We start from the raw sequence: 14,735 nt of genomic DNA, 5'->3' as shown, positions 1-14,735 counted from the left end.
CCCATCGTCCACGTAGAAGTTCTTCTCTACAAATTGCCGAGCATCGGATCCGTACTCTCTCTCACCTTCCTGGGCTGTCCGTCTCAGACCATAGATCGCCACAGCAGGTGAGGGACTATTGCCGAAGACATGGACCTTCATCCGGTAGTCTATGACCGGATTGTTGACATTGTTGTCTTTGTGCCATAGGAACCTAAGATAGTTTCTGTTGTCTTCTTTCACGATGAAGCAATGAAACATCTGCTGAATGTTGGCCATTATGGCGACAGGTTCTTGTCTGAAGCGGATCAATACTCCAAGGAGGCTGTTGTTCAGGTTGGGCCCAGTTAGGAGCAGGTTATTGAGAGAGAGTCCTTCAAACTGAGCAATGGAGTCAAACACGACTCTGATCTGATTAGGCTTGCGAGGGTGATAGACACCAAAGGATGGAAGATACCAACATTCTTCTCCCTCCCTCAGTGGTGGCGCAGGTTCAGCATGATCTCTGTCAAAGATGTTCTGCATAAAGTCAATGAAATGCTTCTCCATCTCTAGGTTACTCTTTAGGGTACGCTTTAAGGACGAAAACCTTGCAGTTGCTTGCTGCAGGTTGTTCGGCAACCTCACTCTTGGGAAACGAAAGGGTAAAGGAGCTACCCAACTGTTGGGGTCATCTTCTTTATCCATAACCTTTATGAATTCTTTATCTTCCCTTGTGGGTGCCAACTTGTTGTCACTACTTGTAGAGTCGAACACTGATGACCCGAGGTTTTCATCCCAGGGCTGGTGCGTGTTCATGTTGTTGAAGGATTCCTGTTGCCACTTGGTGTTGCTCACTTTCTCTTTCACCCAGTAGTGATGTGGGCATGGTTGGAAATGGGTGCTGCGACCATTTGACAAGATGTGTGTTTTGTAAGAGGAGATGTTGTTAGGTCTCTTCATCTTGTGTATGCAAACATTGCCTACGATTACCCAGCCTAGATCTAAGCGTTGGGCAAATGGTGCATCGTGTGGTCCGTTAATTTGCTGACGTACCTTGTGCAGCCGGAGAATGTCTCTGCCCAGCAGAATCAGGATATCTGCATTGTTGTTGAGGGCTGGTATCTTGTTTGCTATCCTCTTGAGATGTTGATGATGAAGAGCAGCCTCTGGCGTTGGGATCTCTTCTCGATTGGATGGAATCTGGTTGCACTCGACCAGTGTAGGTAACGGTATCTCGACGGGGTTCTCGAGAGATGTCGCTTTAAGACCACTGGCCCTTCTCCCAGAAACCTCTGTAACACCACTGCAGGTACCTAAGGTGTAAGGGTAAGCATTTCCCTTAAAGTTAAACATATCAAAGAGTTCTGACCTTGCAAGTGATCGGTTGCTCTGATCATCCAGAAGGACATACACCTTCACGGCTTTCTCTGGGTGACCGTTGGGATACACGTTCACCAGGCAAATCTTCGCACTGGACTTGTCCCAGAGGTCTTCTCCGCAGACTTCTGTGCATGAAGAAGATATTGTGGTATGGCTTGCAGTTTGAGCTGCGTCCTCCCCGCCATGGCTCGTGGTGGGGGAAGGAGTAAGTGTAGAGTCAGGACGGAATGGGTGGAGTGCTTGTACGTGGTCCTCACTGTCACACTCCATGCACTTAATTGTAGTTTTACAGTCTTTAGCAAGGTGTTCAGTAGAAGCACAACATCTGTAGCATACCCCGAACTTCTTTAGAAGCTCCTTACGTTCTTGGAGCGGTTTCTTCCTGAAGCCAATGCACTTTTTTAAGGGATGTGGCTTCTTGTGGATGGGACATTCACGATTTGGGTTCTCTATCTTTTCACCCTTATTACTCTTGCCTGGGGCTGATGTTGGTAAGGGAAGAATATCCGTCTTCTTCACTGACACTGGACCCCTGCGGTTTCTGTCATTCGAGCGTGCGCTGACGTATTTAGAACGAGGTGAAGCTGGGCCACTGGATTCTTCGTAGGAAAAGCTTGGGTCGTTCTTACGCTCTGCCACGTCTTTTATAAACTCACAGAGGTAGGAGAATGGAGGAAATGACACTTGATGGTCTTTCTTGTATTTTGACCCTAGTGTAGTCCTTTTTTCTTGTACGTTGTACGGTAGCTTGGAGATTATGGGATTTACTCCACGGGCAGTGTCCAGGTAGCTGAGGCCAGGTAGGTGGGTGTCTGCCTTGGCCAGCTGGAGCTCTTACAGCAAGTCACTGAGCTCTAGGAACTTTGAACTGTCTTTGCTTGATATCTTTGGAAAACTCTGTAATCACTTGAACAGTGCATCCTCTATGGCTTCTGGACTGCCAAAGTTTTTCTCTAGTCTTTCCCATGCAGCCATGAGACCAGCCGTTGGATTACTGATATGTACAGACCTGAGTCTCTTAACACGCTCTGTGGATTGTGGTCCTAGCCATCTGATTAGCAGGTCCAGCTCTTCGGTAGCAGTGATGCCAAGGTCACTAGTTACGGTTCTAAAGGCATTTTTCCAACCTATGTAATTTTCAGGTTGGTCGTCAAACCTTGTGAGACCGGTTTTAGTAAGTTCGCGGCGAATCATGTACCTTGCGAAGTCGGACATGTCTGTTCTTTCTGACTTAGGATGCACGAATGTAGGCTGAGCAGTGTTGTACATAGGGGTGGAGACGTCCTGGCCTTGAAACGTGGGTAAGTATGGAGTGGCATATGCATTTAGTCCAGCAACCGGTTTGGTGGGTATAGTCTCTGCTACATGCGGAGCTGGCACTGCGCGGTTGTGGAGAGTATAATGACCTGCCGGCATAATGGGTTGCGTGTAGATATTAGCCTGTGGAGTTTGGTGAGATGCGGGGTCTTGGCGCATACTGGAATACGAAGGAAGTTCAAGTTTGGGAGCATTGTACTGACCTTGAATGCAGGGTTCTGTAAGTGGATCGGCATCCTGGTGCCCTGGAGAAGCATGAACGCCATCAGGAATGTTAGTAATGATCTGCGGTTCGCCATTTTGGCTTAGCACGTAGTCTCTTGTGCGTTCAATAGGGTCTTCTGCCTCCATTTCACACAAACTGATGCTGTCTCTTTGACTCCCACTGATAGCTCGCTCCAGGATCCTTAACTCTGCCATGGCTCTCGCGTGCTCACATTCCTTCTCCATAGCTTCCTTGCGTGCTGCATCCGCATCCATTTCTGCTCTCTTCTGTGCTGTGGCTGCATCCATTTCTGCTCTCCTTTGCGCAAAGGCAGCTTGTATCTTAGACGTTTCTGCCTTAGCACGTGGTCTTATAAGCTGCTCGCTGAGAGTGGAATATTTTGATGAACTTGACCTAGATAAGCGTTTTGAGTGCTTGGACAATTTAGATGAGCATCTGGTGTCCGTGCAATTTTAGCCTCTAACTTGGTTTTAATGTCACGTACGGTGCAGTCTCTTTCAGAATTAAGCTGCTGGAAACTTTGCAATTCGTTTAAAGTCTCTGGTAGATTCAGTTTTTTCAGGAGAATAATGTATTGGTCAGTCTTCTCCATATACATTTGGTATGCTGTGCATAATTGTTCTAGGGCTCCCTCAAGTGGTAACTCATGAGAAGCAGGCCTTGATACAGTGTCTATGTGATTCAGCACTTTCTCCCACAGTGAAGACACCTCACTATATACGACACATTTTGCAGTCTCTAAATTCTCCATGACTTTCCATGTAGGTTTGACTGTACGTTTTCCCCTTTCACTAGCTGGTGGATGGGGATCTGGGTCTCTTTCCTGTGTTTGTAAGTCTGGTAGGGACATTGTATTCCTTGCTTCAGACATGATTTGATTGCAGGCAGGAAGAGTGGAGGATGAGGGTTATACTTCTTCCTGTTTATCTGCAGTGTGTGCTTCTATGCACGCTGGGGTCTGGCTGGGAACTGGGTTACTATCTATCTGGGAAATGTCCTTTTCCACTGAGGTTCAGCACAGACCTTGAGTTACTGTCTCTGAAGGCAGGCTATTCCTTTTTACTATTCTGACTCATGGATATGTAGAACGTAGTGGTGTCTGGATAGACCTTTCTTTTTAGGCGCTTCCGTATTCACCTGTACTCACGTTCATACCGATTAATCAGACAGCTTAACTCAGCCACGATCTCATGTAAGAAGACTCCAGGAAAAGAGGGTTGCTTTAACTGAAATTCTTGTATTATGATGAAAGTAGCAGGTAAAAAGGAATATTCAACAGAGGACATGTAGTAGGATGCATACAGATGGAGGAATGATGACAAAATGGAGAATAAGGGCGAGAACAAACATACATCACAAGACTACAGTGAGAGAGTTGGGCCAAAATACAGGGAAAGGCAAACTTCTGCCTAGAAAGAAGGATCGAACACAAGCAATGCAAACATTGAATGATTTCCTAAGTCGTGAGACATGACAGTAGAATCCATATACTGAACCCTTCAGTGGGATGGTGTGGAGATGCTCAGTGACACTGCTGCTGGTGGTGCAGTCACATCCTGTCTTTGTGGGGAGCTAGGGAGGGGAAGGAAGAGGCTGAGACTGCAACAGAAGATGGAGCAGGAAGAGGGTCAGATCGTACCTGGTTTTTCAGATGTGTACTCCACTGCAGCTCATGCTTTTCATTTAGATGCCTTGTCATGCATATGGTGCTCAGATTAAGAACATTTATGCCTCTTTTCAGTGTCTGACAGCACAGCATGCAAACTGTTTGTGTCTTTTCAGGGAGCTCCTTTGAGCAGACCTGTGATGTGCTCAGTTCATCAGTGCGGTGGCCAGTAGCAGCGTACTGACTAGAGGCCACGCTCCTTCTTTTGCTGTGCAGCTGGGGCAGAGTGACCACCACCTCTTCCTCTGAACTGCCCACGTCACTCTGATGGCCCTGATTAGGACCTCATCTAGAGATGAGCGAATATTTTGATATTCAGTTCGGCTCACGATTACCAAATTTGCAATATTCGCCAATTTAATCACCGAATATAGCCGAACATACACAGCACAAAAGCTGGTGTTTCCCAAACTGTGTGACAGCGTGGGAAACACCAGCATAGTGCTTCTGATCCACGGTGTAATCATCCCCGCCGGTCAGAGAGCCACGATTCCCACGCTGTCAAAAGACAGCATGAGCTTCCAGCTGTGATCAGAGGTTTAAAGTTTACCTCCAGGCACTGGTGTCAGCTGATGGGACTACTGCTCCCGTCAGCTGCCACCTGCTGCCACGAATAACAGTGAGAGCAGGAGCGGCGGATGGGAGTATTCATCAGCCACTCTTGCGCTGTAAATAAATGATTCTCCCTTTTGTATCTTTTCAGCACATCCCTTCATTGTCTCTCAATGTATGCAGTTTGAGCTACTAAAACTGACCACAAAAGCCGTCCATAATCTGACTCCATATATTTCTAAAGTAATCTTCCTCCTCTTTCTTATGTGCCAGCACCTGATCCATCATAGCCAGAAGAATTTTTTCAAGGAAGCATATAAATAGGATAGTAACGCTGATGATGGCGTCATCAGGGTTGGCCATGTTTATTGAGTACTGAAAGCGGCACAACATGGTACACACATATCTTGCATGGAGGCAACCTCATTGGTCTTGAAGTGGTGTTGTTCTGCAGGCTGACTCACCTGTGTGTGCTGCAGCTGAAACAACACCATTGTGTCTAGCTGCTCGCACAGTCTCTCTAGCATATGCAAGGTGGTTCCACCTTGCGGGTACATCACATATGAGGCGTGGAGCAGAAAAGGAGAAGTGAAGCTGCACCTCAGACAGGTAAGCAGCAGGGTGAGAACACCAAAAGCGCACACAGATGGCCCTCACTTTTTCACTTTCTGATCGGATGAGGAGACTGTGAAGGAAGTGGAGTTAGTTGAGGAGACAACATAGAAAGAGAAAAGACTAGGGGTGGCCGCGGTACGCAGTAGCAGCCAACATAATGGCTAGGGGCTGGAATCTGCTATTGCACCCTGCTCCCTTTTTGCTGTGCAGCTGGGGCAGTGTGACCACCACTTCATCCATACTGCCGATGTCACTCAGATAGCCTTGATTCCTTGTGGGGTCTAGAACCTCATCATCCCCCATTGCATAGTCACACCTCTCCTGTCTGTCCGTAACTCTGCTGTTCTTCTAACCAACTTCTGTCCTCGTTACGCCTCTTCTCCCTTCTACAAATCCCTTTATTGTCTCACAATTCTACAATGTAACCTCTTCAAGCTACTCGTGCCCCCCGAGGAAGGAGCAGGTAGCTCCGAAACGTACGTCGGGTGTGCTCGGAGTCTTTGGCTGTGTATGGTATCAGGTAGTTATACTTACTATACACTGGTGTTATTCTGGTATGTTACTATGTGCGCTGTCTGGGGCATTGATTCCCTATATTATTAAGTATGGGTCCCACAGTGTATGGCTTATACCTGTTTTAGTATTTCTATACCGTCGCAGCTAATCTGCTCTGAGCCTGCGGGCATATGTACCGACATGTAGTGCGTGTCCTGCGTTTCCCTGTTGTCCAATTACCTGCTGTACAGTTTTTTATGTGTTTTGTACTAATAAAGTTATTTTTATGGGAAGTTTATGCTGCTAGTGCGGTTTTGGTGTTTATCATCATGGGGAGGGGACTGCCCCCCTGGAGGCGTGGTCAAGCCTCTGCCAGCGTCACTGCATGGGGGACCATAATAACCTGAAAAGGGGGCCCAGCAGACAGGGGACAGCGGCCACTCAAGCCTCAGCGTCCCTCAAACACCAGAGCTGCTGCAGCCCACAAATCTACTGTCTCCTTCCCTATTATCCTCTAGAATGTAAGGCCGCAGGGCTAGGGTCCCCTCCCCACTGCACCTGTTACTATTAGTTTGTACATTGTAATCAAATTTGTGTTTGGTATGTAATCCCTCCTCATGTACAGCACCATGGAATCAAAGATAATAATCCCCATCATGTTGTTCCACCTAGTTTTCACCTCTTCCCTCCTTTCCATTGCACAGCAGAAAGCTGCAGCAGTTAGCACCTGTGATGTGTCATCTGCATCATCAGAGATGTGCTGCAGTGGTCCGCTGAACGCTTGCACTACTCCTCCCACATATTCATCCTCCAACAGAACAAGTGTTTGGGCATCAGTGCACTCAATCTTTTTGAATTTTGAGCTAGGGTCAGGTGGATGGACCACAGAACCACAGCCAGCAGAGTCATCAAAAAGAACAGTAACTGCTGCATAACTTGGGGCTTAAACTGCTTGCCTGAATTACAAGGGGGTGAGGTGGAAGCCATATTTACCATTTTCATCAGGTGCCAACTCATACAGGTCCTTCTCAAAAAATTAGCATATAGTGTTAAATTTCATTATTTACCATAATGTAATGATTACAATTAAACTTTCATATATTATAGATTCATTATCCACCAACTGAAATTTGTCAGGTCTTTTATTGTTTTAATACTGATGATTTTGGCATACAACTCCTGATAACCCAAAAAACCTGTCTCAATAAATTAGCATATTTCACCCATCCAATCAAATAAAAGTGTTTTTAATAACAAACAAAAAAACCAACAAATAATAATGTTCAGTTATGCACTCAATACTTGGTCGGGAATCCTTTGGCAGAAATGACTGCTTCAATGCGGCATGGCATGGAGGCAATCAGCCTGTGACACTGCTGAGATGTTATGGAGGCCCAGGATGCTTCAATAGCGGCCTTAAGCTCATCCAGAGTGTTGGGTCTTGCGTCTCTCAACTTTCTCTTCACAATATCCCACAGATTCTCAATGGGGTTCAGGTCAGGAGAGTTGGCAGGCCAATTGAGCACAGTAATACCATGGTCAGTAAACCATTTACCAGTGGTTTTGGCACTGTGAGCAGGTGCCAGGTCGTGCTGAAAAATGAAATCTTCATCTCCATAAAGCATTTCAGCCGATGGAAGCATGAAGTGCTCCAAAATCTCCTGATAGCTAGCTGCATTGACCCTGCCCTTGATGAAACACAGTGGACCAACACCAGCAGCTGACATGGCACCCCACACCATCACTGACTGTGGGTACTTGACACTGGACTTCAGGCATTTTGGCATTTCCTTCTCCCCAGTCTTCCTCCAGACTCTGGCACCTTGATTTCCGAATGACATGCAAAATTTTCTTTCATCAGAAAAAAGTACTTGGGACCACTTAGCAACAGTCCAGTGCTGCTTCTCTGTAGCCCATTTCCTGCACACGCCTGTGCACGGTGGCTCTGGATGTTTCCACACCAGACTCAGTCCACTGCTTCCTCAGGTTCCCCAAGGTCTGGAATCGGTCCTTCTCCACAATCTTCCTCAGGGTCCGGTCTCCTCTGCTCGTTGTACAGCGTTTTCTGCCACATTGTTTCCTTCCAACATACTTACCATTGAGGTGCCTTGATACAGCACTCTGGGAACAGCCTATTTATTGAGAAATTTCTTTCTGGGTCTTACCCTCTTGCTTGAGGGTGTCAATGATGGCCTTCTTGACATCTGTCAGGTCGCTAGTCTTACCCATGATGGGGGTTTTGAGTAATGAACCAGGTAGGGAGTTTATAAAAGCCTCAGGTATCTTTTGCATGTGTTTAGAGTTAATTAGTTGATTCAGAAGATTAGGGTAATAGGTCGTTTAGAGAACCTTTTCTTGATATGCTAATTTATTGAGACAGGTTTTTTGGGTTATCAGGAGTTGTATGCCAAAATCATCAGTATTAAAACAATAAAAGACCTGACAAATTTCAGTTGTTGGATAATGAATCTATAATATATGAAAGTTTAATTGTAATCATTACATTATGGTAAATAATGAAATTTAACACTATATGCTAATTTTTTGAGAAGGACCTGTAGTTTTCAGTGGTGAACGGATGGAAGAAAGAGCAAAGGGACTGAAGGCACTCTCAGCCAACCAATCTAAAACCACTTCTACCTGTTCAGGCCTCAACATTCACCCAGCGGTACTCGGGCCTACGAAGTTACACAGAACGTCCTGTCGTCTGCTTGCACCAGAGGAAGGTTCATCTCAGTCCCTGCAGCAGCTACATCTTCACCACCAGCAACTAGGTCACATCTACTATTCTCCTCATTGTTTTCAACCCCAAATCTTATATATTACTTAGTATTACATGGCCTAGATACAGAGTACCCCCAAAAAAATATCAATTTAAAAAATCCCACACACAAAAACAGTGTTGGCTACCTACTCCTTGTACCCTTTTTACGCCTACACTGCCATCTCTATTTTTTTTTTTTAATTCTCTGTTTTTTTAAGTCATTTCCTTATCCAGATTTGTTTGCAGGAAATTGTCCTGCTCTTTCCCCCATTTAGCTTAATTTTGTAGCCACTTACTATGACCATTTTGCAGCCATTTTAAAATATCAAAGTTTGGGTCTTCATTTATTTCTATTGGGCTCAGGTTCGCGGTCAAGTTCAGACTTGAACCAAACTTTTAACTCTAGTACGGATGAACTCAATGAACTCGATCATTCACAGGTTCATAAATCACATTTTGTATATGATAAAAATTACTAAAAGGAAAATGGGCCGAAGCAAATGTTTGGGCACCCCTGTAGATTTGTGTGCTCAGAAAAGTTTGACCAAGGTTTCCGACTTTAATTAGCCTGTTAGGTAGTGATGAGTGAATATACTTGTTGCTCGGGTTTTCCTGAGCACGTTCAGGTGATCTCTGAGTATTTATGACTGCTCTGAGATTTAGTTTCCTTGCCTCAGCTGGATGATGTACAGCTGTTAGCCAGTATGAGTACATGTGGGGGTTGCCTGGTTGCTAGAGAATTCCCACATGTAATCAAGCTGTCTAGTAGCCGCAAATAATCTAACTGCGGCAAGGAAAACTAAATCTCCAAGCAGTCATAATAGAGTTGAGCGACTTTTACTTTTTTAGGATCAAGTCGGGTTTCATGAAACCCGACTTTCTCAAAAGTCTGATCGGGTGAAATCGGCCAATTATTGCGAAAAGTCGAGGGTCGGCCAAAACACGAAACCCAATGCAAGTCAATGAGGAATCAAAGTCGGCAGTGAGTGGAGGACAGGAAAACACCTACAGTGTCCATTTTAATGCCAAAAACAACAATTCCTATTACTAAAGCTTGTCAATCTTAATTTACTTTATAATAATACACTTTTGCGTGCTATGAGGGGCCCAACCACACAAGTAGGCCAAATGCAGTTTAATATCCGTAACAGGATGAAAATTGAGGCTCAGCTTTGTTCAGTGGAGGAGAACAACAAGCAGCGGCAGACACCGTTAGTAGGTCCAATCAAACAAGTAGGCCAAATGCAGTTTAATATCTGAAACAGGATGAAAATTGAGGCTCAGCTTTGTACAGTTGAAGGAGAACAACAAGCAGCGGCAGGCACAGTTAGTAGGCCCAACCAAACAAGTAGGCCAAAAGCAGTTTAATAACTGAAACAGGATGAAAATTGAGGCTCAGCTTTGTTCAGTGGAGGAGAAAAGCAAGGAGAGGCAGACACCGTTAGTAGGTCCAACCAAACAAGTAGGCCAAATGCAGTTTAATATCTGAAACAGGATGAAAATTGAGGCTCAGCTTTGTTCAGTGGAGGAGAAAAGCAAGGAGCGGCAGACACCGTTAGTAGGCCCAACCAAACAAGTAGGCCAAATGCAGTTTAATATCTGAAACAGGATGAAAATTGAGGCTCAGCTTTGTTCAGTGGAGGAGAAAAGCAAGGAGCGGCAGACACGGTTAGTAGGCCCAACCAAACAACTAGGCCAAATGCAGTTTAATATCTGAAACAGGATGAAAATTGAGGCTCAGCTTTGTTCAGTGGAGGAGAACAACAAGCAGCGGCAGACACCATTAGTAGGCCCAAACAAGTAGGTAAAATGCAGTTTAATATTTGAAACAGGAGTAAACTGGCGGCTCAGCTTTGTTCAGTGGAGGACAACTGTAATGGGAGGCAGACACAGTTAGTAGGCCTAAATAAGTAAGTAGGCTAAATGCAGTTCAAAATTGTTCAGTACACAGGCCCCATAGCTTTCTTCAATGGAGGACAGCTGTAATGAGTTGCGCAGACAGACTTAGTAGGCCTAAAATAATAAAGTTGGCTAAAAGCAGTTCAAAATTGGTAACAGGAGTAAACAGGCGGCTTAGCTTTGTTCAATGGAGGACAGCTGTAATGAGTGGCGCAGACAGACTTAGTAGGCCTAAAATAATAAAGTTGGCTAAAAGCAGTTCAAAATTGGTAACAGGAGTAAACAGGTGGCTTAGCTTTGTTCAATGGAGGACAACTGTAATGAGTCGCGCAGACACAGTTAGTAGGCCAAAATAATAAAGTAGGCTAAATGCTGTTCAAAACTGGTAACAGGACTAACCAGGCGGCATAGCTAGGTACTGGGATGGGCTCCTCTGCTGAGTAGCAGACAGTGGTAGTAGTCACAAAGTATTAACTGGTCTAAATGGAGGCCAGGGCCCCTGTATATTTTAACTATCATCTATCATTTCAACAAATTTGAATTGGCAGTGCCATTGAAGGATTTAACAGCACAGACTACACAGTGGTGAAGCAGGGAGAGGTACTGTAAGTATTGCAAGTGGTAGAGCACTGTTCGAGCTGGGGGGGAACCCTCTCTAATGGGCGGCGGTACTGGCACAGGGCCCCTCATATTACGACGGTGTGTACTATGAGGGACCCTGTGCCAGTGCCATCGCCCAAAAGTGGGCACACCCAACTGTCCAGGCAAACGGCACTCGCACGGATGCTTGCGCCAAGTGGTGACCAAGGCCCTGTGGGGGGAGTCAGACCATTTAGGGAGGTATAAAATGGTGGAAATTCAGCAGCTGCAAATGGAGGAATTGGAGCAGTCAGTAAGAGGAGGCCATAAGCAAGACATTTTTCAGGCAAGCTATGTGTCAGCAGGGGAAGGTGGGGCAAAATAATTTGAAATCCATGACTGGTTCATTTTAATGAAGGTTAGATCATCAACATTTCGGGTAGCCAGACGAGTCCTTTTTTCGGTCTGTATTGAACCAGCAGCACTGAAAACTCTTTCTGATAGCACACTAGCAGCTGGGCAAGCGAGCTCCTGTAATGCATATTCTGCCAATTCAGGCCAGGTGTCTATTTTTGATGCCCAGTAATCAAAGGGGAATGACCTGTGAGGGAGAACATCGATAAGGGAGGAAAAATAGTTGGTAACCATACTGGACAAATGCTGTCTCCTGTCACTTTGAATCGATGCAGCAGTACCTGTCGTGTCTGCGGTCATTGCGAAATCACTCCACAACCTGGTCATAAATCCCCTCTGTCCAACGCCACTTATGATTTGTGCATCTCTAACACCTCTGCCATGTTGCCCCCTACAGCTCGTGTGAGAACCATCACCGCCGCTATGTGCTGGGAATGCCTGATCCTACAAGAGTTGCTTATTTGGTAGCCAATATTTGCTCAAGGTTCTCATGTGGCATGATATTTTGTAATTTCCCTTTATATCGTGGATCCAGGAGGCAGGCCAACCAGTAATCATCATCGGTCATCATTTTTATAATGCGAGGGTCCCTTTTTAGGAAGCACAAGGCATAATCAGCCATGTGGGCCAATGTTCCAGGTGTCAATTCACTGCTTGTGCTGGGTTGAGGAGCACTTTCTTGCAAATCAACATCACTTGTCTCCCACAAAAACCCTGCACCTGCCCTTGCAACGCCACCAGTTTCTATTGCCCCCTGAGAAGCATCCTCCTCCCATAAATACTCATCCCCATCATCCTCCTCCTCCTCTTCATCCGCCACCTCGTCCAGGAGAGTTCCCTGAGCAGACAATGGCTGACTGGCATCAAGACTTCCCTCCTCCTCGGCCGCAGACGCCTGCTCCTTAATGTGCGTCAAACTTTGCATCAGCAGACGCATTAGTGGGATGCTCATGCTTATAATGGCTTCGTCTGCACTTACCAGCCGTGTGCATTCCTCAAAACACTGAAGGACTTGACAGAGGTCTTGTAGCTTCGACCACTGCACACCAGACAACTCCATGTGTGCCATCCAAGTGCCTGCCTGTGTATGTGTATCTTCCCACAAATACATTACAGCACGCCTCTGTTCGCACAGCCTCTGAAGCATATGCAGTGTGGAGTTCCACCATGTTGCAACGTCGATTATTAGGCGGTGCTGGGGAAGCTTTAGCGATCGCTGATGGTTCAGCATACGGCTGGAGTGTACGGGCGACCGGAGGATGTGCGAGCAAAATCTTCGCACCTTCAGGAGCAAGGCTGGTAACCTCGGATAATTTTTCAGGAAGCACTGCACCACCAGGTTCAAGGCGTGAGCCAGGCAAGGTATGTGTTTCAGCCATAAAATTCATTCCGTTATCACTGACTACCTTGCCTGCCTCAAGATGTACACTGCCCAGCCGTGACTTAGTTTCTTGCCGCAAGTACTCGGCCAGCACTTCCGCGGTGTGTCTGTTGTCACCCAAACACTTCATTTCCAACTCAGCCTGCTGACGCTTACCACTTGCTGTTCCATAATGGGACACCTCGGGTGCAATACTGGCAGCAGCGGATGGAGTGGTCGGGCGACTGCGCTCTGTGGATGAGCTTTCGCTTCTAGAGGAGAAGGAGGGGTGCCAACTGTTTCCTAGACTGTGGGCTAGGCAGAACTGTCCCACTATGGCTGTCCCCTGTGGTGCATCCACCACATTAATCCAGTGCACCATGATGGACATGTAACATCCCTGGCCATGCCTACTGGCCCATGCATCTGTTGTGAGGTGCACCTTTCTACTGACTGATTGCCTGAGTGCATGGACAATGCGGTCTTTGACATGCTGGTGGCGGGCTGGGATGGCTTTTCCCGCAAAGAAGTGTTGACTGGGTAGGTCATAGCGTGGTACTGTGTAGACCATCAGGGCTTTGAAAGCTTCGCTTTCAACCAACCGGTAGGGCATCATCTCTAACGAGATTAGTCTATCAATGTGGGCATTGAAACCCTGTGTACGCGGTTGAGAGGATGAGTACTTCCTTTTCCTAATGAGAGTCTCTTGTAGGGTGAGCTGGACTGGAGAGGTGCATATGGTGGAACTAGCGGGGGTGGTGGAGGACATGGCAGATTGAGAGAGGGTTGGTGATGGTATTTTTGATGTTGGCCTACCTACAGTGTTTCCTACCAAGAACCTTGTGATTCCCTGACTGCTTTGACCTTGCGACGATACCTCCACATTTGCTGTTGGTGCTGTCCTAACCGGTGGGCTTACAGTGAGGGAAGCAATGTAGCGTTGCTGAGTACCTTCATTCTGAGCGAGTGCACCAACGGTACGGGATGTTTGGTTAATAGTCCAGGCTTGCAAGTGTATGCTGGTTAAATGTCTATGCATGCACGTTGTATTTAAATTTTGGACATTCTTCACTCTGCTAAAGGTCTTTGAGCATTTCTTACAGATAACTTTGCACTGATCATTCGGATGTTGGTTAAAAAATTCCCACACTGCACTCTTCCTACTATCGAATACCTTTTCAGGCAAAGCACGCTGTTCTCCTTTCATCGGATGGCCACGCTGCCCTCAAAGTGTTTTTGGTTTTGTCAAACGTTTTTGGCCAGATTCGGGCCTGCCAGATGAAAGCTGTTGCGATGTAGATGCCTGCTGCGGATCATCCTCCTCCGCTTCTGAGCTACTGCCAGCGGCACCCTGTTCCCCCAATGGCTGCCAATCTGGGTTAACAACTGGGTCATCTATCACCTCCTCTTCAATGTCTTGTGCACCTTCCTCTGTGTCACTGTGTAAGGTGCTAGAGCATTCGGGACGGGGCACCATAGTCTCATCAGGGTCAGATAATCAGATATA

This window comes from Ranitomeya imitator, chromosome 1 (genome assembly GCF_032444005.1).
Source record: "Ranitomeya imitator isolate aRanImi1 chromosome 1, aRanImi1.pri, whole genome shotgun sequence".
Lineage (NCBI taxonomy): Eukaryota > Metazoa > Chordata > Amphibia > Anura > Dendrobatidae > Ranitomeya > Ranitomeya imitator.
The sequence above is the reverse complement of the archived record's forward strand: the minus strand, read 5'-3'. Positions refer to the sequence as shown.